The 24,902-nt window shown below is 43.4% G+C and overlaps 1 protein-coding gene across 1 annotated transcript in view; it reads right to left on the bottom strand.

Annotated features, from left to right (window-relative positions):
- The window catches only part of SLC1A1 (solute carrier family 1 member 1), a 76,417-nt gene that overhangs the window by 51,206 nt on the left and 309 nt on the right, over positions 1 to 24,902 (bottom strand). The gene's annotated exons all lie outside the window — the stretch shown is intronic.

Below are 24,902 nucleotides of genomic sequence, written 5' to 3'. Positions count from 1 at the left end.
CAGTCTAGCAGAAGATACGAATACAAGTCATATCAGAAACTTCCAGGTGTCGTCCAGATCTGGAGTTGAGTCTGCTCTAACAGGTACTAGCTGTATGACCTTAGGTAACCTACTTAACCCTGTTAAGATGCAGTATCTTCATCAAAGAGACATAACAACAGTAGCTATATCATGTGGTTTGCAATGTTAAGTGGCATAATGAATGCAGATAATTTGGCCCCACCCCTGGCAGGAAGGCTCAGTAAGTGTTAGCTGTGATTGAGTAACAACAGAGATAATAGCAGCAGCAAATGAGAATAGAGCTTTCAGAATTAACTTAGACTCTCTATGGTATAAGTAAAAACCAAACAGGAGCATATAATGCAAAGAGGAGTCACGAATCCAGATTTTAATTCCATTTCTACCACATACTTAGCTGTCAATGCCTTTGATTTTGGTTGCTTCATTGAAGTGCTTGAAGTATTTACTTCAGCAAAGGTACCTCAAAAATATTGTGAGAACCAAATGAGAAAATGTACGTAGGAAGCACTTTGATCTCAACCAAAGTCATGTATTATTCTTATTTCACAATGTATTTAATGTTATTATTGTTTTTTGTTCCTGTTTCCTTGAAGACCATTCAAATTATAGAGCTATTAATGGTGGAAAGTCGGGAGGCCTAAAGACACACTCCCAGTGGAGGGCTGAACAGAAACTTCTTATTTAGAGCAGGCAGAAGCTCAAGTTTTGTTTATTTCAGCTCAGCTCCTGATTGTCTTCCAACTAATAAACACTTATACAAATACCAGTCTTAGAAACGTGGTGGGAAAGGCTGAAGATCCTAAGGCAGACAGAATAGGAAGAATGTGACATAAGTTAGATACAACTGGGCCCAAACTCTGCTCACCATTTATTTCCTTGCTCTGGGACAGAGGGTAAACAATTGCCTCTTTGTGCCTTAGTTTCATCATCAGTCAAGGAATCATACTTGACTCAGAAACATGGGGTAAGGGTTACATGTGTTAAAGCGTAAAGTGAGAGAGTTTTCTTCTTCCTCCTTCTCACTTCAAGGAGGGTGGACCTTCCCTGTTGCTTCTGTCTTTCTCCCTGGGGAGCAGAGGGACCAGTGTTAAAAGGCGACTGTGACAGCAGAGGGATTTGCCATTTTTCTCTTTTCCCTGTTAGACAGAATGGGGCTGACGGCTCCTCCATCTGAAAGAAGCCAGATACTGCATCGACAGGTGGTTGGTGTTGTAACGGGGCTTGAGGCCTCTATCACCATTGATTCTAAACAAATGAAAGAGGTCTGCAGATGGAGAGCACAAAGACATTTACAAAACATATGTAATAGAAGAGTAAACTTTTCACCACCCTGGGAAGCAACAGCAACTTGGTCACCTGCTGTAAAATCAAAAAGGGGGACTACTCCATTCTTTTTAAAATTAATTAATTAATTAATTTATGGCTGCATTGGGTCTCCGTTACTGTGTGCGGGCTTTCTCTAGTTGCGGCGAGCAGGGGCTACTCTTTGTTGTGGTGCACAGGCTTCTCATTATGGTGGCTTCTCTTGTTGCGGAGCAGGGGCTCTAGGCATGCGGGCTTCAGTAGTTGTGGCACGTGGGCTCAGTAGTTGTGGCTCAAGGGCTTAGTTGCTCCATGGCATGTGGGATCTTCCCCGACCAGGGCTTGAACCCGTGTCCCCTGCATTGGCAGGCGGATTCTTAACCACTGCACCACCAGGGAAGTCCACCATTCTTAATTATAGAGTTGAAATATATTTTAATGATTTTTCACAGTTTACATCAAAGGTTGTAAATGTCCAAGGCCAGAAGTCCGGGCAGAAGTGCAAGAACCAGGCCTGCGGGGCCTGTGGTGGTCCTGACAGCTCCAGCCAAGCAGTGTCACATGGAAGTGAGGGTCCAGGGTGGCCTCATCTTCTGAATTTTTTACAGAGAAACTAAGAATCTGGGTCATTGTGTGAAACCACTCAATTTTTAAATGTTAATGAAAGCTTAAAGACAATTGTTAAGCTCTGTGAGGTCACACTAAATACTTCTGCAAGCCAACTTCCTGTTGAGCTGTCATCTTTCATTCTGGTTTTCCCACTGAAGACAGTATAGGAACATGATAAAACACAAGAGGGAAAGCCGCTGTGTTCAAAAGAAAGCAAACACCACAGGGACCAGGAAATGATCATGATGACCTCATACAGCCTCCCATGTTCTTGAGTGAATCCTGCAAGTGTTATCTAACTTCTTGCACATAACACGGGAAGAGAGGCCAAAGAGAGAATGCTGCCCCGGCCATCAAGAACCTACAGGCTAAGAGGCAGGACAGGACACGCACAGTAATGATAGTCAGGAGAGCTTGTGAGCCTAGAGAGGAGGCCACCCCAGAGTCTGTAGGAATTCAAGGCTTTCTTGAAATTCCCATTAGGCTAGATTAAGAAAGGGAGAGGTTCAGATGCACCTTCCATAACAGAACAGGAATTCAAAAGGCAGGTATTATTGAGGAAGAAGGAAAGTGGGGGAAACACCCAAAGACAGAGGAGTCAGGGGAAGAAGAAACTAGCACTCATCAAGTGCCTCTGTCCTAAGCACCTTTACCGTCATCTAATCTAACAAGCCTTTATTCTACAATCTACATTACTTTAACCCCTGCATTACTTTAACCACAGGGGAGTGATTCCAGGAGCCCCCGCATATACCAAAATCCAAGGATGCTCAAGTACCTTATATAAAATCGTGTAGCACAATGAATACATACAAGAAAGGTTAGAAAACTTGCCCATGGTCACATGGCCAGCCTCGAGACCAGGTCTGTCAGACCCCAAAGGGCAGCTCCTGCCACGAAGAGGTTACAAGAATGTATTTGGCCAGTGGTTTGGCTGGTGCTCGAGGGGTGGTTTAGAGAACTGAGACAGAATCCTAAGTTGGGGCATACCATGAAAGGCCTAGAATGCCAGGGAGGAGAATTTATACTTCCCTAAGCGTAGGTCCCTTCCGATAACTGGGTCATTGTGCAGATTAAAGAGAAACCATGTGTTACGCTATAAAGTAATATACCAAGATTAGCTATTAGTAGAGATAATGAGCAGCCACTGAACATGTTTGCATAGGGGTGGGCCTGGATTGGAGATAAAGCTGGCTGAGGTATGTAGGGGCTGAGATATGTAGGATGGATTAGAATAGGGAGATAAGTAGTTAGGAGGCTGTTCTTGGGAAGGAAAGTGAAGCCACACGGGGCTGGGAGATGGAAAAGGAGCTTCATCAGGAGAGGGAAAGAGAGAAGGCTGTAGAAGAAAGGAGGAGGTCAAGAGAAGCCATTCTGACTCTGCCATGTCCCCACCGCAAGCCCTGGCTTATTTCACTTTCTTGCTCAAACTAAACCTACCAGACCCGAGCTCGATCTATCAGGAACTGGTTGATGTGTATTGTATTCAACTGTCCAAATGTTCAGGTCATTCAGGGTAGGTGTATACTGGTGTCTTTCGAAGGATGCCTGGGGCGCAGGGCTCAGCTCTGAAGTCAGACACATCTGATTTGGAACCTGGCTCTTTTGCGGAATCGCAAGTCACTTCCTTTTTCCTTGTGGCAACGCAAAAGAGGAACCAGGCTAGCCCTAGTACCAGAGCGGTTCTCTAAAAGGATCTGGAACTGAAGGCCAGTCACAGGGATGTGGCTTGAATTCAGAAAAATCATTTTTAGGTGACTGAAGAGAAGTGACTTGCCTAACAACTTGCTCAAGTAATCTTTCAGTTCAGGGAAAACACCTGACTGGAAGGAGGGAGGAGGATCTAATTCCTTGCCCCATACTGAAAATGTATAGGACAGAAGCAATCAGAATGCTGTACTTCCTGCACGCACTGCCTGGCCTTGCAGGGAGGGCAGGAGATTCTGACAGTAGCAGCCTGGTGGGAGAGGGGGAGACGATGCTCAACGTGGGTCCTAGAGTCCATTCTGGTTGAAAAGATAACTCTTTGCCAAGAGGATGCCAGGACCCAGAGAAAGAATTCTCAGACTGCAACATCCTACGAGTAAAACCGGATGGATGTCTGCAGGAACCTAGCCAGGCCAAGTAAGCTCTCCATCTCCCCATCTCTGGATATTCCCCTCCACACTGATACTGGTGTTTCCCAAGGAGTTTGTATTCTGACCTCTTCATGGGCTGTCCACTCTCACAGGGTGATCCTATCTGCTCTTATAGATTCAGTTTCCACTTCTATCTCCTGCCTCATTCTGTCTCCCAAGTTCCAGGTCTTCAGGCAATCTCTACCTAGATATATATAGCTCAACATGGGACCCAACATACTAAAAATAAACCTATCTTTCCTTCTCCCAGAAGACTTCTGACTTTTCCTCCTGGGTTAGCTGGTGGTTTTAAAATAGGTCCACACATTATTTGACACTCTTCCCATCAGGAGATGGAGTCTCTGTTCCCTTCCCTTAAACCTGGGTAGGCCTTGTAATGGCTTTAATAAAGAAAATACAGCAGAAATGAGCCTGCATGGATGGAGTCTGAGGCTAGCTTAGAAAAGGGGTGGCTTTTGATGGTTTCTCTTCTTGGGACACTCACTTTGAAGCCCTGAGGTACCATGTAAAAAGTCCAGCTACCCTGAAGCTGCCCTGCTGGAGAGACCACATGGGAGAGCGAGTGAGTGAGTGAGTGATAGAGAGGGAGAACAGCTGTTTGAGTCTTCCAGGCAGTAAACACGTGAGTGATGGCCCTTCAGTTGATTCCAGCCCAGCCACCATATCCCTGCAATCACAAAAGCGACCTCATGTGAGAATTGTTTAGCTGAGCCCAAATAATTCTCAGAACGATGAGGGATAATAATATGATTGCTATTTTAATCCACTAACTTTGGAAGTAATTAGTTACACAGAAATAGATACCTGGGAGTTCCCTGGTGGTGCAGTGGATAAGACTCCGAGCTCCCAATGCAAGGGGCCCAGGTTCGATCCCTGGTCAGGGAACTAGATCCCACATGCATGCTAAGAGTTCGCATTCCACAACCAAGGAGGCTCCCTGCCGCAACTAAGATCCAGCGCAACCAAATTAATTAATTAATTGGCTTATTAATTTAAAAAAAGAAATAGATACCTGGAAGAGTTCCCTATCTTCCTAAATTGTGTTGTCACTGCAGACATTTTTTGAGGGCTGTGTAGACTATGGTCAGGTACTGTTCAAAGCATAATTAACTCTGACTGATCTTCACAACTCTGTGAGGTGACTTCATTTTCAGGTGAGAGACTGAGGCACAAGGAAGTAAAGTAGCTTGCCCAAGGTCCACAGGAAATAAGTGACACAGCTGAGATACCGAAGCAGTCTGGGTCTAAAGTGGTACACTTTGGGGACATTCTAGACAACTCTGCATCCCATCCCAGGCCCACATCGAACAGCCACCAAGTTCTGCTGATTCTACTGTCTAAACAACTCTCCAATCTGTCTCTCTCCCTTCCATCCTCACTGGCACCACCTTGGTTCAGGTCGGCCTCATTTCTCACCAAGACTATTTCAATCAACTTCCTAACACTCTCTCTGCTTCTGGTCTTGTCTCTTCCAATTCATCCTCCAAATCAAAGCCAGAGTGATCTTTCCGAGATGCAAATCTGGCTGAGTCACTTTCCTGCTTAAAGCCCTTTCAATGGTTTCCCATCACGGGGTGGCATGCAAGCTCCTTGGTCCGTCCTACCCCCAGCCCCGCCCCCGTGCCCAGGTCTCTGAGCCTGTGCACATAGGCCCCTCTGCTTTCCGACTTTACTTGTTTACCATTTCAGCAACTTCAAATCTCAGCTCAAGGGACTTCCCTGGTGGCACAGTGGTTAAGAATCTGCCTGCCAATGCAGGGGACACAGGTTCGAGCCCTGGTCTGTGAAGATCCCACATGCCGTGGAGCAACTAAGCCTGTGCACCATGACTACTGAGCCTGCGCTCTAGAGCCTGCAAGTCACAACTACTGAAGCCCGTGTGCCACAACTACTGAAGCTGGCGCGCCTAGAGCTCGTGCTCCACAAGAGAAGCCACCACAGAGAAGCCCGCGCACCGCAACGAAGAGCGGCCCCCACTTGCAGTAACTAGAGAAAGCCCTCACGCAACAAAGACCTAACGCAGCAAAAAATAAATAAATAAATAAATTTATTAAAAAAAAAAAACCCAAAAACCTCAGCTCAAGGGTGTTTGGAAAGCCTTCCCAACCTCCTCCATGTGACCTGTGTCCAGGTAACAAGGCAGGCCCTGGCTGGCCCTGCAGATGTGGAATTAAGAAGATCCCTTATCTTCCACGCCCCAAAATACCAAAAACAATTAGATCAGATATCCTCCGTAGGAGGGCAGCATCAGTCCACTGGAGGCTTCGCTCTTCACAGGAATGAAAAGACACCAGAAAGAAGGAATTCCTCACACCATTTAAACACAGAACACCTCCTGAAACACTGGGCCTGTCTGTACCAGCCAGACTCTTAAGGTGTGTATGTTTAAGTGTATTTATCATACAGTAAAACTGAACTTTAGTGCACAGTCCTATGATTTTTAACATGTGTTAAAATTCTTACAACCACCGTCAAAATTAGGATATGGACAGAGAATAGTTCTATCACCCCAAAGAACTCCCTCATGCTATACCTTTACAGTGATACACACACACACACACACACACACACACACACACACACACACCCTGTCCCTAACCTCTGGCAACCTCTGATTTGTTCTCCATCACTATGTTTTTTTTCTTTTTGAGAATGTCTTGTACATAGAGTCATACTCTATGTAGCCTTTTAATACTGGTTACTTTCACTGAGTATAATGCCCTTGAGATTCATCCATGTTTTGTGCATATCAATAATATGTTCCTTCTTCTTGATGAATGGATCACATCTTAGAGGTGGACAGTATTTATTTTTTCATTCACTGAAGGACATCTGGGTTGCTTCCTGTTTTGGGTGATTATGAATAGAGCTGCTATAAACATTTGTGTATAAGTTTTTCTGTGAACATAAGTTTTTCTCTTTCTAGGGTATATACCCAGAAGTAGGACTGCTGGATCATATGGTAAGTGTATATTTAACTTCTAAGAAACTGCCAAACGGTTTTTTAGAGTGGTTTTACCATTTTACATCTCCACCAGCAAGGTTTAAGGGACCAGTTGCTCCACATCTTCATCAGCACTCAGTACTGTATTTTTTATTTTAGCCATTCTAATAGGCATGTAGTGGCATCTTGTGTTTTTTCTTAATTTATCCTTGTTTTATTGAGATTTAACTGACATACAGCACTATATAAGTTTAAGGTGCACAGCACAGCGATCTGACTTACATACATTGAGATGACGACCACAAGAAGTTTACTGAACATCTGTCATCTCACATAGATACAAAATTAAATAAACAGAAAAAAAAATTTTTCCTTGTCTCATTGTGGTTTTAATTTACATTTCCCTAATGGCTAATAATGCTGAACATCTTTTTGTGTGTTTACTTGACAGCCTCTTTGGTGAAGTGACTTTTTAAAGTTGGATTATTTGTTTTCTCACTATTGAGTTTTGGAAGTTCTTATTATGTTCTGGATACAAGTTCAGATGTGTTGGATATGTGATCTGCAATTATTTTTTCCTAGTATGTAAGATTCTTCAGTCTCTTTCCCCCCACCCAGCTTTACTGAAATATAACTGACAATTAAAAATTGCATACATTTAAGGTGTACAACTTTATGATTTGTGTGTTCATTCTCTTAACAGTGTCTTTCATAGAACAAAGGTTCTTTTTTTTATAAAGTCCAATTTATCAATTTTTTCTTTTATGAATTCTATTTGGTCATAATATCTAAGAACTCTTTGCCTAACTCTAGGTCACAAAGACTCTGAAAATTTTCTTTTTTACTCTTCTTTTAGATCTATGATCCGTTTTGAGTTAATTTTGTATAAAATATGATGTTTAGGTAGAGGTTCTTTTTTTTTCTTTTTTCTTTTTTGCATATGAATGTCTAGCTGTTCCAATACCATTTGCTGAAAAGACTTTACTTTCTTCTTTGAATGGCTTTTGCATCTTTGTCAAAAATCAATTGGGCACATTCATATAGGTCTACTTCTGGAATCTCTATTCTATTTTATTGACTTATGTGCCTATCCCTTCACCAGTACTACAAAGTCTTGATTACTGTCATCTGTGATTCTTCCAACTTTCTTCTTCTTTTTCCAAATTGTTTGTTATTCCTTTGCCTTTCCATATAAAGTTTAGAATCAGTTTGTCTGATACATCTACAAAAAATACTTCCAGGATTTTGACTAGAATTGCATTAAAACTATAAGCCAATTTGAGAAGAACTGACATCATCATTATGATGTATCTTCCAATCTATGAACAGGTATGACTGTTTACTTAGGTCTAGAATTTCTTTCATCAGTGTTCTGTAATTTTCAACTATAGATCCTATTCATACATCTTGTTAGATATATACCTGATCTTTTACTTTTTGGAGCTATTTTAAATAATATTTAAAAATTTCCATTTCCAATCATACATTGTTAGTATACAGAAATAACAAATGCTTTTTTGGGAATTAATCTTGTATCTGCAACCTTGCTAAATCACTTACCAGTTTTAGGAGTAGATTCCTGTAGATTCCTTGGGATTTTCTATGTAGAAAATCATGCCATCTGTGAACAGGGTAAGTTTTATTTCTCTCCAATCTATGTTCATTATTTCTTTTTCTTGCTGTATTGCACTGGATCAGGCTTCCAGTGAGATACTGAATAGAAGTGGTAAGGGTGGACATCCTTGCATTATTCCTGATTTTAAGGGGAAAGCATTCAGACTTTCATCATTAACAGTAGCACTAGGTTGGGTTTTTGGGGTTCGGGGTTTTTTTTTTTTTTTAATTCTTAAGAGTTTAAAGCAAAAATTCAATTGTGGTCCTTGCTTAATTTTCCTTCCCCTCCCTCAGGCTTTAAAATAGTTTCTGTCTTAATTATTTTCAAAGTACGTGGTTATTATCTAAACAACTTCAAATGTTTCTGCAATGCTATGAATTCAATAAAGCTTAGCAATGAGTATACACCGAGTGCATTCAGGGAATAGTTCAGGAGCACAACAGATAAAAGGCAAAACATTTGTTGTAATTGCCACCCAATGTCCATTGTCTCTGCTGTTAATAGCATATCTCCCAACTCTCAATCTGTTTCAGGTCCAGCTCAAGCTATAGAAGTTAGGGGAAGAGGGTGGGATGAAGGAGTGACTTTAGCCTGGCCCATCAGATAATCTCGTTTCCTTCGTCCCAAGACTGATTATGGAATGGTCATATGACCCAATTAGGACTGAGTGAAACTCAGGCCAAGGCCCCAGAGTCCTGTTTGAACAGAGAGAAACTTTCTCTTTTCTGCTGGGTATGAAGCAGGGAAATGGAAACCTTGAACTGTGCTGGCAGCTTATCTTACCACCAGCGGGAGTGTCTTACCTGAGAGTGAAAATAACACAAGAGTGCAGAGACTATATGTAAAGAGAGAATAGGACAGAATGATATTTTTGAACCCGTGAATTCAGCTGTACTTGAAACCACTCGCCATTTCTGAGCTCTTAAATTATCTGAGCCATAAATTCTATGCCGACCCCCCACATTTCTGGCTTAAGCCTGTTCAACCTGGATTTTCTGTCACTTCCAATTAGAAGAGTGGGGAGAGTGAAAGTGTCACTGATATTCTGGGTGCCCCCTCAATCAACCACACTGGCCCTCTCTGCATGAAAGAAAAGCTGGTTGATGTGAGGGCAAGGCCTTCTAGTTGTGGAAGCCATGCGGATGGGCCTGTGGGATAGGGCAAGGCAGGAGAATGGTCATGCTGGTACACGGTTACAGACGATACAGGAGTCATTATACCACTTACTTCTCAAAATGCCCATAGCAGAGGGCTCCAGTATTACCAGACACCATCAGACTAACTTCTCTACCATCATTCGTAGACCTTGATAATGGTGTCCCAAGAAAGCCTCTTAGCATGGCATTCAATGCCATGTGGCTCTGTGCCCGTTATTCTCCCTTTGCCCTTTAGATTTACCTTCTGTCCTTTTTCGCCCCGCTTTGTGTCCCGGGAGACTGATCTCTCTACCAATTGTGTAACCTGGGGTTCCTTGCCCTCTGGCTTTAGCTGGGTTTAGCCAAGGAGAAGCACTAGCTGTGGATCTTAAGACAGAGAGAGAAAAGTTGGGGTATATGTTGTCTTCATTCCTTCCCTGTCCTGCCATGGTTCTGGCAGTGGCTATGTTCCTCTGTGGCCATACAGGTCCTATCAAGCAGCTGCTCTGTCACAGCCCAGTCCCCAATGGGCTGTGATAACACTGTCCCCCCTTCCCTTGCCCATTCTGGCATAGGGGAGTTAACAACTTCCCACAGTTACTAGCCCTGGGTGCCTCACCATCCCTTAACCCCACCTAACTCTGTGAGTAGTCCCTTGATTACAGTCTGTTCAGTTAAATACCTTTGAGTGAGTGGATCATCTGTTTTCTGCCAGGTCCCTAGCTGATATAGGCCCTCACATCTTCATCATCATTGATCTTATCATGTCCGGTCACAAACTCCTTGCTGTTTCTTAAAGATGCTCCTTGTTTTTGTGCGCTTGTTCGCAGATCCCCCTCCAAGGAAAACCCTTTGCCACTATCTTTGCCTAGTGAAGTGCTACTCACCCCTCAAAACAGAGTCACCTCCTCCAGAAAGCCTTCCCCAGGGTCTCTCCCCAGGTGGGATGAGTCTCTTCTCTGGGTCCTTCAGAGCTTCATCTGCATCTACTGTCCCCTCTAAAAGACCTCTATCTCAGCCCCTCCCTCCATCGCAAGTTCCCGAGGCATAAGCATTGAATGCTCACTTTTGTACCCCCCAATGTCCCAGGCACCAGTGCCTGACACTCCACGGATGTTTGGCCAATACCTGCTGCATTGAAGTGAACCAGGAATGCATAATAATTGCTATTTAATGCATATGCCCAGGAAACCACTGCATTTTCTATTCGTTACTCATCAAATCTGATTACAAAAGGCAGGAGAAAATAGCTGAGATAGGGTACCATTAGCAGAGTGTGAAAACTGGGCTATAGGAATGTGGGTATAAATTCTGCCACGTTGTCCCAGGGCCATCAAACCCAGAGAGGCATCATAAATATGGCCTCTCCAGCAATGGACAATGGCTATAGTAATGCACCCATGAGAAGTTAGATGCCTGGTTCCTACACCTTGGGACTTCTCCCAGGCTTCTGGAGCCCCTGAAGTCCAAAGAGTCCCTTGGGTTCAAGTAAGGATAAGGTTGGTTATAGGACCAACCCACAGGAATCCAGTCCCTACAGCAAGCATTCAACTGGCTTAGAGGTCCAGCTCGTTCTAAGCTAGGAACAACCAGACTGTCCCTACCCCCCTAAAGATGGGTCAGTCCCACATACGTGTGTTTGGGTTATTTCCTGAGATACCTATCTATGACTTGACTTGTGGATTCTAAAATCTCCCGTTTCCTACCTGTGGTCGACTTTCTTTATTCTACTTTTTTTTTTTCCTCTTAAAATGGTTCGCATCTGCTAAACTCATGGGTCATTCTACCTATCAGCTTATTTTATACATTCCTGTGAAAGATCTTCATCTACCTTGTGGTCATACTCCACTCTTTCCCCTCCTTGGTACCCAGGCAAATATTTGGTCTCTAAGTCCCTGAAGGAATGACAGGTCTCCTCACTCAGACGTACACAGTTTGGAGAGGCCCTGGAATCCTTTGCTTGAAGGACACACCTTTTCCTCAGGTTTAACACCAGATTATCTGGGAACCCTACCTCTTTACAGTAACCAGTTTTACAACTCCCATAAACACCTTCTTGGTTCATTACACAATCTCAGGAAGGCTTCTTTCCATGTGTAAAAGAAATATGACCTTCTACCCCACCGTGGGGTTGAGTCAGGAGCAATTTGAGAGCAGGAAAGAGATGGACCTCTGTGAGAAAGAAGGGAGCCAGTCATCCTGGATTTTCTAGACCTGTCACAAGCCTGGAATTCCCATCTTGATGAACCCTGCATCCAGAGTGCTAAGTCTAAGTAACTGGGACTCCCCAAATTTCTCAGCCCATTCCTCACCTCTGCCTCAAAACTGTGTCACCTGCTTATTCTTACCATGTTCCTGCCTGCCAACTGTTTATCCCTCTCTTCTCCTAACTTCTATGGAGCCTTAACTCTGACCTCTCCTTCCCCACTCCCAGAAGGACTGCAGAAATATTTACTTTCATCTTCAAATGAGTTAAGGTGTATTTGAAGAATTGTATATAGTCTTTCCTAAATTAAAATGAAAGTGGTACCCACTGTTGAAAGTTTGGGTCAGGGATTTCTGTCTCTAAATACCTCAGATGCTTCTCTTAATCCTAACTGAAAGAAAAAAGGCAAAGACAGACCAGCTTGTTTATTACTTCTGAAAGGAAAGAACACTCATGTATAGAATATTAAACATGTCATATAGCTACAAAGAGCCCAGGTGCCTTTTCACAGGGAAGAGAGTAGGGCCCTAGAAAACACACAAAGATAACATTGTATATTAGTGCCTTCAAGGAATAACATTGTAACCAGGACTCAAGTTTTACAATTTGCATGGCTCCCTTTTTTGTTTGTTTCTGGGAAACAATAACAAACACAAGACACTATAGTTTTATAAAGTACCTCCACATGTATTAGCTCATTTGATAACAACAATGGATTAGATTTAAGGTCTAGAAATAAGTATAATGCATTTAAGATGACTGGCAGAGACCAAAAAAAGAAAAAAAAAAAATCAAACATGGTGAGTATAATCTTTTCACAGTAATACTAGAAGATTTTGTTTATTCTTGGAATCTTGGAATGTTTTACGTTTGTGAGGATCTTCAGCCTCCTTTCTCAGTATTGCCCTCATGAACAGATGTTCCAGGGCATGGGGAGAGGCTGTAAAAGGGGAGAAAGAGAGAGAATCTAAGCAAAAAGTCACAGCTGCAAACCTCATTCACTGTGATCTACCAACACTTTCCCCTAGAACACAGAGCCCTGAGCAGGATTCACAAAGCCTTTAAAAACTCAGCGATGAGCACGGCCTCAGGAACTTCAGGATCTTGATCTTGGATTCAATAAATCCAGTCTTCTATGGTTACTTACTTGCTATTTAAAAAGCAGCCAAGGGGGCTTCCCTGGTGGCACAGGGGTTGAGAATCCGCCTGCCAATTCAGGGGACACGGGTTCAAGCCCTGGTCCAGGAAGATCCCACATGCCGCGGAGCAATTAAGCCCGTGCGCCACAACTACTGAAGCCCGCGCACCTAGAGCCCATGCTCCGCAACAAGAGAAGCCACCGCAATGAGAAGCTCATGCACCACAACGAAGAGTAGCTCCCGCTTGCCACAACTAGAAAAAGCCCGCGCACAGCAACGAAGACCCAACGCAGCCAAACCTTACCCAGTCATTTCCGCTTAAACAACAGTAGATGTAAACTTCTAATTTTTTTTTTCAAAATAAACAAGCTAGTTAGAGATTACTGGTAAATACTTATATTTAATGCAAATGGCAAACCAGTTACAGAGGAGACCTGGGCATGTTTCTCGGGGTCTGTGGCTTCTGCACTGGCAACAAGAGCTCAACCTCTGTTACTCTGTGGAACTCAGAATCTCTCCCATGTGATGAAACCTCAGGAAATTCTCTAGGTGTGAGAAAGAAATCAATGAAGTGGAAGCAGAAATGGAGCAAACCTGTTATGTCTCCTGGTTGACAATTAACTTTTGCTAATAAAAAAAGTAAAAACTCATCTTCAGAATCTTTAACAACCAAGTCTAGTGTTTGTCCAAGCTGTTTAAGCTCAAGGTCTACTGGAACAAGCAGCACAGACAGGCTAATTAATCTCTTATCATAGAAATAATCTCCAGACAGGGACAGAAATGGGCAGAATTTGGACAGGGATGTGAAACGATGCGTGGAGGGGGAAAACCTAGAAAAAAATTCACTGAAAGACATAGGAGTTGCTAAATACCACATTCAAAAAGACTCTACCAACCAAGGGTGATTCAGCTCCACGCCATGGCCCAACTTTGGGAAGCCAGATGGATCTCCCAATCTCTCTAATTCTGTCCACTTTCAGTATTGTATGGAACTATTAGTTAGTCTAATTAGTCCAAAGAACTCTCTGGAGATCAGGCTCATTCCTGTGCTGGTTTCCTGAGAAGGTCAGATCTTCCTCAGGGTAGAAAGATGCTCTCCATTCTGAGAGCTCCAGGGTCATGCTGAGCTCACACTAAAAGGGCTTCAGAACCATTAGTGACTAGGCTTGCTCTTCTTCTGGGGCCCCCAAACTAGGAGCAAAGTACATTTCAGATGACTCCAGCTTGGATAAGAGTTCCTCAGGGTCTTCACTCAAAAACCCATGCAACTTACTGGGTAACTAGGGGATCAGTGGGATAGGCTCATCAAGGATTGACCTCTTCTTCAGTGAAGAAGGTTCTATAATCAGTCAAAAATATTTGGGAGCATCTCTTATGAAGCAGGTTAGATGCTATGAGTGTGACAGACCCATATAAGACAGCACTTTTTTTTTTTTCAACCCTCAGGACACTGAGATAAGAAAGAGAAGCTGTAAAAACATAACAATACATATATTAAATAGTTTCATACAATACTGAAATTGGACACAAGATAAAGACCCCTGTACTCATATCATTATCTCTACCTGGGTTTGTCATCTTTCTAATCTTCAAGCCCAGAAATCCTACCACACCTGCTCAAGGCCATTCCTGGCCTCCTCCAATTCCCAATTCCACCTGTTTCTCAATTCCCCCTCTCCTTTGAAGGCCCAAGGCGTGTTGTAGCTTTCCTGCAGCATTTACAACACTTAAGCTCATATTATTGATTTCTGTGCACATATTGCCTCTGACAGACTAAGACAAAACACAGACTTCAACTCTGCAGCTCTTGCCAGTTAACATCAATACTTGTTCAATTTAAATTAATTGTGAAATGAATAGATTTTTCCAGCAATGGACAATACTTTTCGTCTTACATGCCAGTTCCCTTTGATTAACAGTAGTTGCCTAGAGAAGAGTTTTGAGGATTCTGAGGTCATAGCAAAGCTCCAAGGTAAAGAGTGCTATAATCAATTAGTGATGTCTGCCACAGGGCAGGATTAGGAGTAGTGGTTCAAATGCAGTACAATTTGGGAAAATAAATTAAGGGTTATACGAGCACAGAGAAGGGAAATCATCTCTGACTGGCAGTCAGAGAAGTCTATATGATAAAAGTGAAAATTAGATCCACCATCAAGGATGGGTAGGATAACAGTAGGTGAAACACATGAGCAAAAGCAGTAGGGCAGGAGAGTATGACACATCCTGGGAAAGCAACTCTTAGACAAGCTCAACTAGAATAAGTTCAAATAGAAGGTTTATGTGGGAGATGAATAGGGAAAGGACTAAATACTGTAGAATGCCTCAGGTTGAAGGACATGATAAAGAAAAGCCAAGAGACAGACAAGGGATGGAGTAAGAAGGAGGCTACTAGGCTTTATTTAGCTACTGTACAAGAGTGAAGTCTGCAAGAATGCTCTGAACTATCAATTAGGTGTATCAAGGTTCATTAGGAAGTAGCCTTGCTTAATAGTTAAGAACTGCAGTTTTGGAGTCAGACAGTCCTGGGTGCAAATCCCAGCTCTGACTGTGACCTCACGTGACTTAAGCCTTGTAAGTTTCAGTCTCCTTTTCTGTAAAAAAAAAAAGTACACTTCTTACCTCATTGTGCTGAGGCTCAAATGGGAAATAATGTGCATAAAAGTCATAATAAGCCCTCAATAAATATTACCTATTAGGCTAGGCTTGGTTACCCACAGAAAAAGAAATTTTCAAAGGAGAAAATGTGTCTCCCTCATTGTCTCATAATTTGGGAAATTTTATACGAAACTTGTAAAGTGGTTAAGTGGCTCAGAAAACAATTAAGTATATGAAATAGCCACAGAAATAGAACAGAATCAGTTTATTTTCCAGTAATGCTTAGAGGCTTGGAGATTAGGCTTTTTGTGGTTAGGCATTTCTGGTGATGGTGCATTTTTTTGTTGACTTAATTCTTTACTGAATTATAAGTAACCAGATAACTCCCAAGCAACAGAACAGCGGTAGAAAAATAATTTAATTTTATAATCTCATTTAAGCATTCTCCTCTAAGGGTTTCCTCCTTAGTCAAGTAAGTAAGTACAGTTTTAACCCCCTGAGAGCATAGTTGTCTCAATGCAGCTGTAAAAATTAACACACAGTGCAGACCCCCACTGAGGTCACTTCTGAATAGAAGTTCCAGTCCCAAAGGCCACCACTTTGCTTCAATATGCAGACCTCGCAGAGTCACATGATGCTGGTATCAGGACCCTTCCTGGACACAGGAAAATCTGCTGTGACAACTGTCCTGCCGGTGGACCCAGTTATGGACTCTGACCAATAAGGGCCCTGGGAACAAAGACCTTAGCCTGAGTGTGGAAGGATTGGTGGGAGGGTCTTGTTTCCTCAGTGCTGGTCTGGGTCTCGTGGTGGAGAACAAGGCACAGCGTCCCTCCTCTCCTGGCAAAGCGGGGACCACTGCCCACAGCTCACACAGCTGGGGCTGGACCTGGGAGAGGAACCACCCAGGACACACATCATGAAGTGTCTGTGAGCTGGGACAAGGTCTGCCCATCCCAGAAAGTGCAGGAGTATTTGCTGGAAAGGAAATATTCTACTTCTGGTAATGGAACAGGCAGTGGGCAGATATTTTTCAAAGGTAGGGTAGTAACATTTCTGGCAATGAGTGAGTCACTGAAACACTTCCTTTCCATTAACAGAGGTGTTACTGTGGAGCATTCTAATTACAACAGAGCACTCTTTGTCGCAGTTTGGGGCTGTTTCCTCAGCAAGTATAATGAATCAGCTCCTTCTAAATCTATCTGTCGTGCTAAACTACAGCTCCGAAGTGAATTATTGGCTTAATAGTAACTGTCTTCAATGTTGTCTTCTATTAGATGTATGTTTAACATTCAAAATAGGAAAGGCCATTGAAAAGACTTGCTACTTTAACAGACACTGCTGCGGGGGAATTTAAGTGGGCCACTCAGTGCCGTCTAAGATGAGTTCATTTTCTTCGAGAGTGCTAGAGTCCCCACGCTACACGTGACCCCAGATCTCCAGCGACATCAACATGGGGGAGATCTGCAGTTCCTCAGGTGAACAGAGCTGCCTGGCAGCAGGCCAGCGTGTCACTGACTCCCTATATAGGACAGCTATTTTCAGTCTCAGCTCTGCTAAAGGTAAGCACAATTTCTCCCAAGTAATTAACATGGAAAGCTTTCTCTCTTTATAAGCAAGTGTTCATATGAGCACACATACGCTCTACAACAGCTAATTCCTAATCCCATTTATTTACACGGTGTCTGAGCAACCCAAGGTTTTTACTCATCTGAGCTACTATATGAGCTCCACCAAATCCAAATTTGGCATGTGATAATTTTCTACATCTTATGTCATTTGAAGCTTCCTTTATTTCTTATGCCCACTGCTCAAATTTTTGACAGATGGGTTACGTTTGATCAGCCAAAAATCAGAATCTTTTCAGTGATTCCCCAACTCTGGTGGGTTCTGATTTGGTTTCAAAACTGAAAGCACCAGGCATAGGCATTCAAAGCCCAAAATTGTTTCCCTAATCCTTCAATATGTGGAACTAGGCACAAGTCAGCTAAAGGATCGCTTCTCAAAGGTAATTAATTAAGCAGATACATGCAAGATATATATACATGTGTAGAAACAACTTAAGTTTATTAGACCTCACATTACTGTTGTGATGAATAATTTAAGGCTGACATAGAACATTACCCTGGTAACAGTCCCAGACACAATTTACATTTTAACACCCCAAGTCACAGATGTAGAACAAATGACTCAACATCAAGGTCATTTTACCCTCTAGTAATGACCATTAACCCTTCCTTAGTTCCCTAAGGAAGACTTCCTCTAACTCCCAGCAATGTACTGAGGAATGACTATACAAGCATAGAGCTAAGGGATTTTAAACCTAGAAGGAACTTCAGCGACTTTCTGACCCAGGGTCAACAAGTATGCAGCACACAGGCCACTATTTCCTAACCTTAAGTCCTTGGCAGACATCAGTAATCAATTTCAGAACTTTTCCTTCTCAACAAACATATCATGCTAGACAGTCCACTACCTATAAATTGGAGTTGGCACATGAATAAAATCTCTTTGATCTTCCAGCTAATCCAAACCTCTCTTCCTTCTGACAAGAAACAAAGATTCACTTTTTTATATAGCATTTTAGAGTCAGTCTCATTACTTTAAGGTCTCCTTTCATTTTCTAGTGCCTGCTAAGGGTAATCAGAATGCTTTTGCCCTCTAGGGGTCTATAATCTAGTTTTGAAGAAGAGAAGTTTAACATGCTTGATAAGTATATGTAAACTAAGTGTTAATCTGTCTTACTGATGCAGATCAGAGGAGGCTGAAGTAGGCAGAGAAGAATGTATGGTGGAATTCAAGCTTAGCTTTGGGCTCATTTACTCATTCAATAAACAAGGATAACGTTTAACTATCTCTCTGGATCACAAATGACACAACAATTTAACAAATGTATTGAGCCCACCAGGCTTTGTGACAGGTGCTGTGGGTATAGAGAGGGGCAACACAGAATTCCTTCCCTCAAGGGCTCTTGGGTCAGTGGGGAAGGCAGAAAATTAGAATACACTCTAACTATACAGTAACAAAAAGCAAGTAGACATTGGTTCTGTACAGTGGGAGAGCATGATAGTTCTTTTCCAAGCTGCTGCCCCCTCTGGGACTTCCTCTCCTGCTAAAGATCACCACCTCTTTCTCCCAAGGACTAAACCTAGCCAACAGGTTAACCTGCTGAACACCTCACAGAGCTGTCCTTTCCTTTCCACTCTCACTGCTGCTGCTCTGCTGAGGCCTCCATCTCTCTCTCTCTCTCTGCCTGGACCTTAACAGTAATCCCCTAGGGTGATCTGCCCACTTGCAAGATCACCCTTCTTGGATCCATTTTCCACAGCCATCTGCCTCAAGGATCTTTTCTAAGCACAGTCCTGCCTATGTCATTGTCCAGTTTTGTCCTCAGGAGCATGTCTGAACTTATCAGCATGGCATTCCAGTCTGTCTAGGATCTGGCCGCCAACCTCCGTGGCAGCCTTGCTTTTTCTCCCCCCATGTCCCTCAATCACACCCTTTCCGCCAGTCACACCAAGCCACTTAGTTAGAAGGTAGAAAGGGCAGGCTTTGAAGGTGGAAACAATAGCAGGGCAGCCTCATGGACAGAGGTGTAAGGGTGGCTCTGAGCCTAGAGTGGAGACCAGTCTGGCTGATCAGTCTGGCAAATCCCACAGGAGCAGTGTTCCTCCAGGGCACACACTGCAATTCCGAGAGTCCTGTGGAGGCATGTTGCTGTCCCTTCTCAGTCTCAGGGGAGAAAGAAGCAACTACAGCCCAAAGCGCACACTACAGGATCCTCATACCCTATCCCGATGTGGCATACAGCCAGACCACCATGGTCCCCAGGAGGGTCTGCAAGGACCAAATATGACAGGGAGATGGGGAGCAAGATGGAGGACAGCAGTCCAAAGGTAGGAAAGGAAAAGTATAGGAAGACTGGGCATTGCCAGTTGTTATCTGAGTGATCCTGAGCGAGTCCTGCACTGTTCCAAGTCTGGTTCCTCGTCCATATAACGGTGAACAATAAGGCCTACTTTATAGTTGCAATATTTTTTTCATTGATTTTTCTTAAGCATTTCCTAAGATTTCACTAGCCATGATGGAAATGAGATTAGAAAAGTGTAAAAGTAAAATACATAGCAGGATAAGATCCTAACTTTCTTATACAGAACAATTATAAAATACATCATTTTTTCAAGTAAAAAAAAAAATACATAGCAGGTTAATTGTACTAGCCTCCTAAACTGATCTCTCTGCTTCCACGTTTGTCTCTGCTGTCTGTGGTCAAAAGAGCAGCCAGCCAGGGAAAGCTGATTAAAAGATAATCAGACCATGTCACTGCTCTGCTCAACACCTTTTAATGGTTTCCCAACTCCCTGTAAAAGTCAAAGTCCTTATAAGAACTCACACCATCCTACTGCCTCTTCCCCTCACCTCCTCACTCCACCCCCATGCTCTTCCTTAAACACACCAGGATCTCCCCAGATATCTGTGTTCCTTCACCTCTTTCCAGTCTCACTTCAGTTCTCGCCTTCCCAGCAGGGCTTTCCCATTCTCCCTATTTCAAACTGCAATCTGCCAGCGCCCTCTCTGCTTTATGTTACTCTAGAGCACTCTCACTATCGAACATACTCTACATTGTAGTTTACCTATGTTTCCGGTTTACTGTCTACTTGTCTCCACTTGAACATAAGTCTCATGAGGACAGGAGTTTTTATTTTGTTCACTGTTATGTGCCCTGGTTCTAGAACAGTCCCTGGCACACAGTAGGTGCCTAATATATATTTGTTGAATGAGCGAATGATTTAAGCATTGGTTACTGTACAGGTATATTCCAAGGCTGAGCTGATTAGACGGCCAGCAGCACCAGGCCTGAGACCTGCCAGAGCACATGAGTTTCATGATAACAAAATACATTCTGAACACTGAGCTGCAGTCGTCTCCCCGCCTGACCCCCGATCTTCAGGAGCTTCACAGACACGTAGAAACTGAGCAAGAGAGCTTATACCATGACTCAAATTAGCACTGCCAGATACAAGAGCTCCGGCGTAGGAGACGTGAGGCTGGGTGGAGCAAGGGTTATTACTAAGAACATGAAGGAATTGTTCTCGATTTTGGACAATGGAATCTGAATCTGTAAATGATTGCTTCCTTTAGTGCTCCAAAGAAAATTATTCAGGATGAATAAGCTTGCCAGCTCTGTCCTGTAAATAACAACAGCTATTTCCTTTCCTGAAAATCCATAACCTGGAAATCAGATTTTTCAAATGACTGAAATAAAGCACAACCTGTCTGGAAAGAAAGATCAGGCTTTATGTTGTGAACAGGGTGAGGGTTCCATGAGTGCTTTACCAACATTATACATGCTATGATCAGTATTGGCTGACGTGAATCACAACGCTTGGACACAGAATTCTCACACACAGATTCTGCTTGCACAGAATTCCCACTTAAAGCACTAAAATTCTTCCCTCATAATTTCTGCCCTGTTAAATGAAATGAGAATCAGGCTATGCGGCACAAAACAAAATGATTAATCCTTTCCATATCCTTTTAAAACAGTAAATAATGCTCTGGAGGCTGGTGTTCACCTAGACAGAACATGTCATCAAAACACGTGAATCGGGGCTTCCCTGGTGGCGCAGTGGTTGAGAATCTGCCTGCTAGTGCAGGGGACACGGGTTCGAGCCCTGGTCTGGGAAGATCCCGCATGCCACGGAGCAACTGGGCCCGTGAGCTACAAGTACTGAGCCTGCGCGTCTGGAGCCTGTGCTCCGCAACAAGAGAGGCCACGATAGTGAGAGGCCTGCGCACCGCGATGAAGAGTGGCCCCCGCTCGCCGCAACGAGAGAAAGCCCTCGCACAGAAACGAAGACCCAACACAGCCAAAAATAAATAAGTAAAATAAATTAATTAAAAAAAATTAAAAACAAAAAACAAAAAACACGTGAATCACCTTGGACTCAGAATTCTAGGCTGGACACCAAGCAGAACAGAGAAAGACCACGAGAGACCTTATTTTATAAGAAAGTATTAATTTCCTCAGAATGAAATTATTCAAATCATCTTAAAATGACATTTATTGAGTACCTGTTATATGCCAGTCACACAACTAGATATTTTCACGTTATCTTAAACAACTCTAATAGCAAATGAGGTAATGACCTATATCCCTATTTTCCAGATGAGGAAATTGAGGATTCCAGAGAATAACAGAGTTTGTCTAAATGGTAGAGCATGACAGTATCAGAATTCAAATCTAGAACTCTTGACTCCAGGCTCTGTGCTCATACTACTACACTACAGAAGCAGGGGAAAAGTCTGAAAGAATTGTAATGGATGCAATGAAAATTGTTCCTTATCAGATTTTAGTAAAGGCCTCTCATCTGAAAATCCAAGATATTATTTCCAGGACCTTGTAGGGTTTCACAGAAATTAACAAAGATGGTCACTTAACTATTCAATCCCTTTATCTCATGAATAAGAATATGTGGAAATATTTAGCTTTTAGCATCTCCTTGTCCATGAAAGAAATTAACTTTTACACCTAATAAAGATGACCTTTAATTTCACTTCCCCTCAAAAGCTGTCTTGAAAAATCAGAGGCTTTAAGATGGCTGGTAAAAACCTTTGCCCCTCACTTCAAAAATCAAAATATTTTAAAGTGTCAGGGCTGCTGAATTATAGCAGGGACAAAACATTTCAATTTTAATCAGAAGATGATATTCTGTCAGGGTAATAAATAAATTTAACTGTTTTTTCTTCTTTAAGATCCACATACTGAAAGGTTCAGAAAGGAGGCTACATGAGAGTGCTTGTGATTTCTGTATCAATTAAGACTGTTATAAAAATAAACTTACTATCATGGCCTAAAGGGCTTATGGATGGACTTAGCATCCCTGTTATAAGTTGGCTGCAATTTCAGTTCTGGGTTTAAACCAGAATGAGTTAGCACAGACTACACAGACAGAGGTATGATTTTTGCACTCAAGCCCAAAGCTCCAAAGAATGAGGAAAAGAGGAGGACTCTAGGAAGTGCCTTGTGATGGACACATTGAGGGTGGTGTAGGCTTGACTTCTCAGACCAGGAGCTGAAATGCTCAGGGACTGCCCGATGTTGTTCCTTTTGCAAATGTGCTGAAAGACTTCAGTTGAGCGCTTACGATTTTTATATGGTGCTTTTCCTTTCTGGAGCAAAGTATCTGAATCAAGCTCCTGGGGCTTACCCACATTAAAACTGGAGGAAATTGCCCATCTGACACCAAAGGCCACGTCTACAAAACAGACATGTTATCTCCCGTGACCCTGAAGACGTATTTATGCAACAAGTTCCAAAGGCCAGGGAAAAATTTTCAAAATCTTTGCCAAACCAGTCTCCAGTGAATCAGTAAACTCAACACTGGTGTGCCACACCTGGTTAATAGGTGAGTATCTCTGGAAAACCCCACAGCTGAAAAGGCAGGATCATTTCACGTCCACGGGGGATTGTGAGGGAAATGCCAGGCTACCCAAAACCATCCTTAAAAAGGGATTTAACAATTAATTCTGGAATCTTGTCACTAGGAAAACAAACAAGGCCATCTCATCTATTTGGCTGCAGGGTAAACAAATCACTCTCTCTGAGGCATCTGTTATTTAAAACGTGATGGGGCAGGATAATGCTTCCCTTAAAAACACCCTAACCGGGACTTCCCTGGTGGCACAGTGGTTAAGACTCTGTCTGCCAATGCAGGTGACACGGGTTCGAGCCCTGGAGCGGGAAGAACCCACATGCCACGGAGCAACTAAGCCTGTGTGCCACAACTACTGAGCCCGCGCGCCACAACTACTGGAGCTCACGCGCCTAGAGCCCGTGCTCTGCAACAAGAGAAGCCACCACAATGAGAAGCCCACGCAGCACCACAATGAAGAGTAGCCCCCGCTCGCCGCAACTAGAGAAAGCCCGCGCATAGCAATGAAGACCCAACGCAACCAACCAACCAGCCAACCAACCAACCAAAACAAACGCCCTAAACCATGTGGCTCTTCTTGGGGAAAAGAGTTAAGCAGTCAAGACTTGCTCCTCTACTTCTCTCTTTTCCTCCCACAGGTGGCCTCTGCTAAGGTAATTCCAGGATGTTATTTATTTACTAGAAACCTGACTTGACTTTGCATAAGGATCTGGAGGAGCAAATCCGACCCTGAGGAATCCATTAACCTCCACAGACTTTTTTTGGGGGGCGGGGGTTTGGGCACCAAGAGGGGGAGCAGGCAACACCAAATATTCTGAGATTCAGGAGCAGCAGCTGGAGAGAAAGGTGCATGAGGCTGGGAGAGGTACAGGCTAACCCTCTCCCCAGCTCCACTTTCCAAATGGAAGGTGGGGTTTTCAAAGGAGCCTCACCTGCTGGGTGTCCCCACCTGTGCGAGCTCTTAGAGGAAAGGAGGCAGTCTTGGCGCCAACCCCAAAGACGAGCATCCCAGGACCCAAGGTGTAAAACAGACAACCTGGCAGAAATTCAGAGTCTAAATAGGTGCAACTCATACCCCTGAGCAATGGATCTGACATTCACCTAGTCCAGTGATTTCTCAGGAATGAATCACTTAAACACACCTTGTTTAAAAACAAGCACATATGACTTGAAAATTACTTTCAATAGAAAAGCAATGTGGAGAGCAAGGAAGCTCAGGGAGGCTACCTCGGTAGATTTGCACGGGGGAAAGGGAGAAATCTGATAGCTCTCTTCCCTTTGACATCCTGGGGGCCACAACTGCATACTCCAGAATTCAAGCACGAATCTGGCCGGTTTTCCGTGCCTCCGTGCGGGCATCGGCTCGCCGCGTGGGAAGGCACCTTTCCAGGCACTGCCCAGGGTGAGCGACCTAAGGTAACATCCACCTCCTCCCTCCCCCCGGGAACCGGACCACCCCTGAGGTTAAGGTGTCTCTTCCAGTCCAACCGCGAACCATCATCCACACTCAATCTCTGTCCGGACAACGCATGGTTCAGGAAAAAAAGGGGGGAGCAGATAGGATTTAAAAAATTAAACCACATTTGCTTCCAAACGGGAAGAACCGAGAGCTCTTGCTTCCCTTTCTCCCTTACAAACCCCTTTGATCATTCTGGGTAAAGCAGGAACCCGCAGCTCGCGGAACACCCAAACGGGAGTCCCGGAGGAGCTTTGTTCTTTGCACGCAGAAATCAACACCCTCGAGGGTAAGCCCCCGCGTGG

The sequence above is a fragment of the Eschrichtius robustus genome, chromosome 10, assembly GCF_028021215.1.
Source record: "Eschrichtius robustus isolate mEscRob2 chromosome 10, mEscRob2.pri, whole genome shotgun sequence".
Lineage (NCBI taxonomy): Eukaryota > Metazoa > Chordata > Mammalia > Artiodactyla > Eschrichtiidae > Eschrichtius > Eschrichtius robustus.
This window is presented reverse-complemented; position numbering and strand designations above follow the sequence as displayed.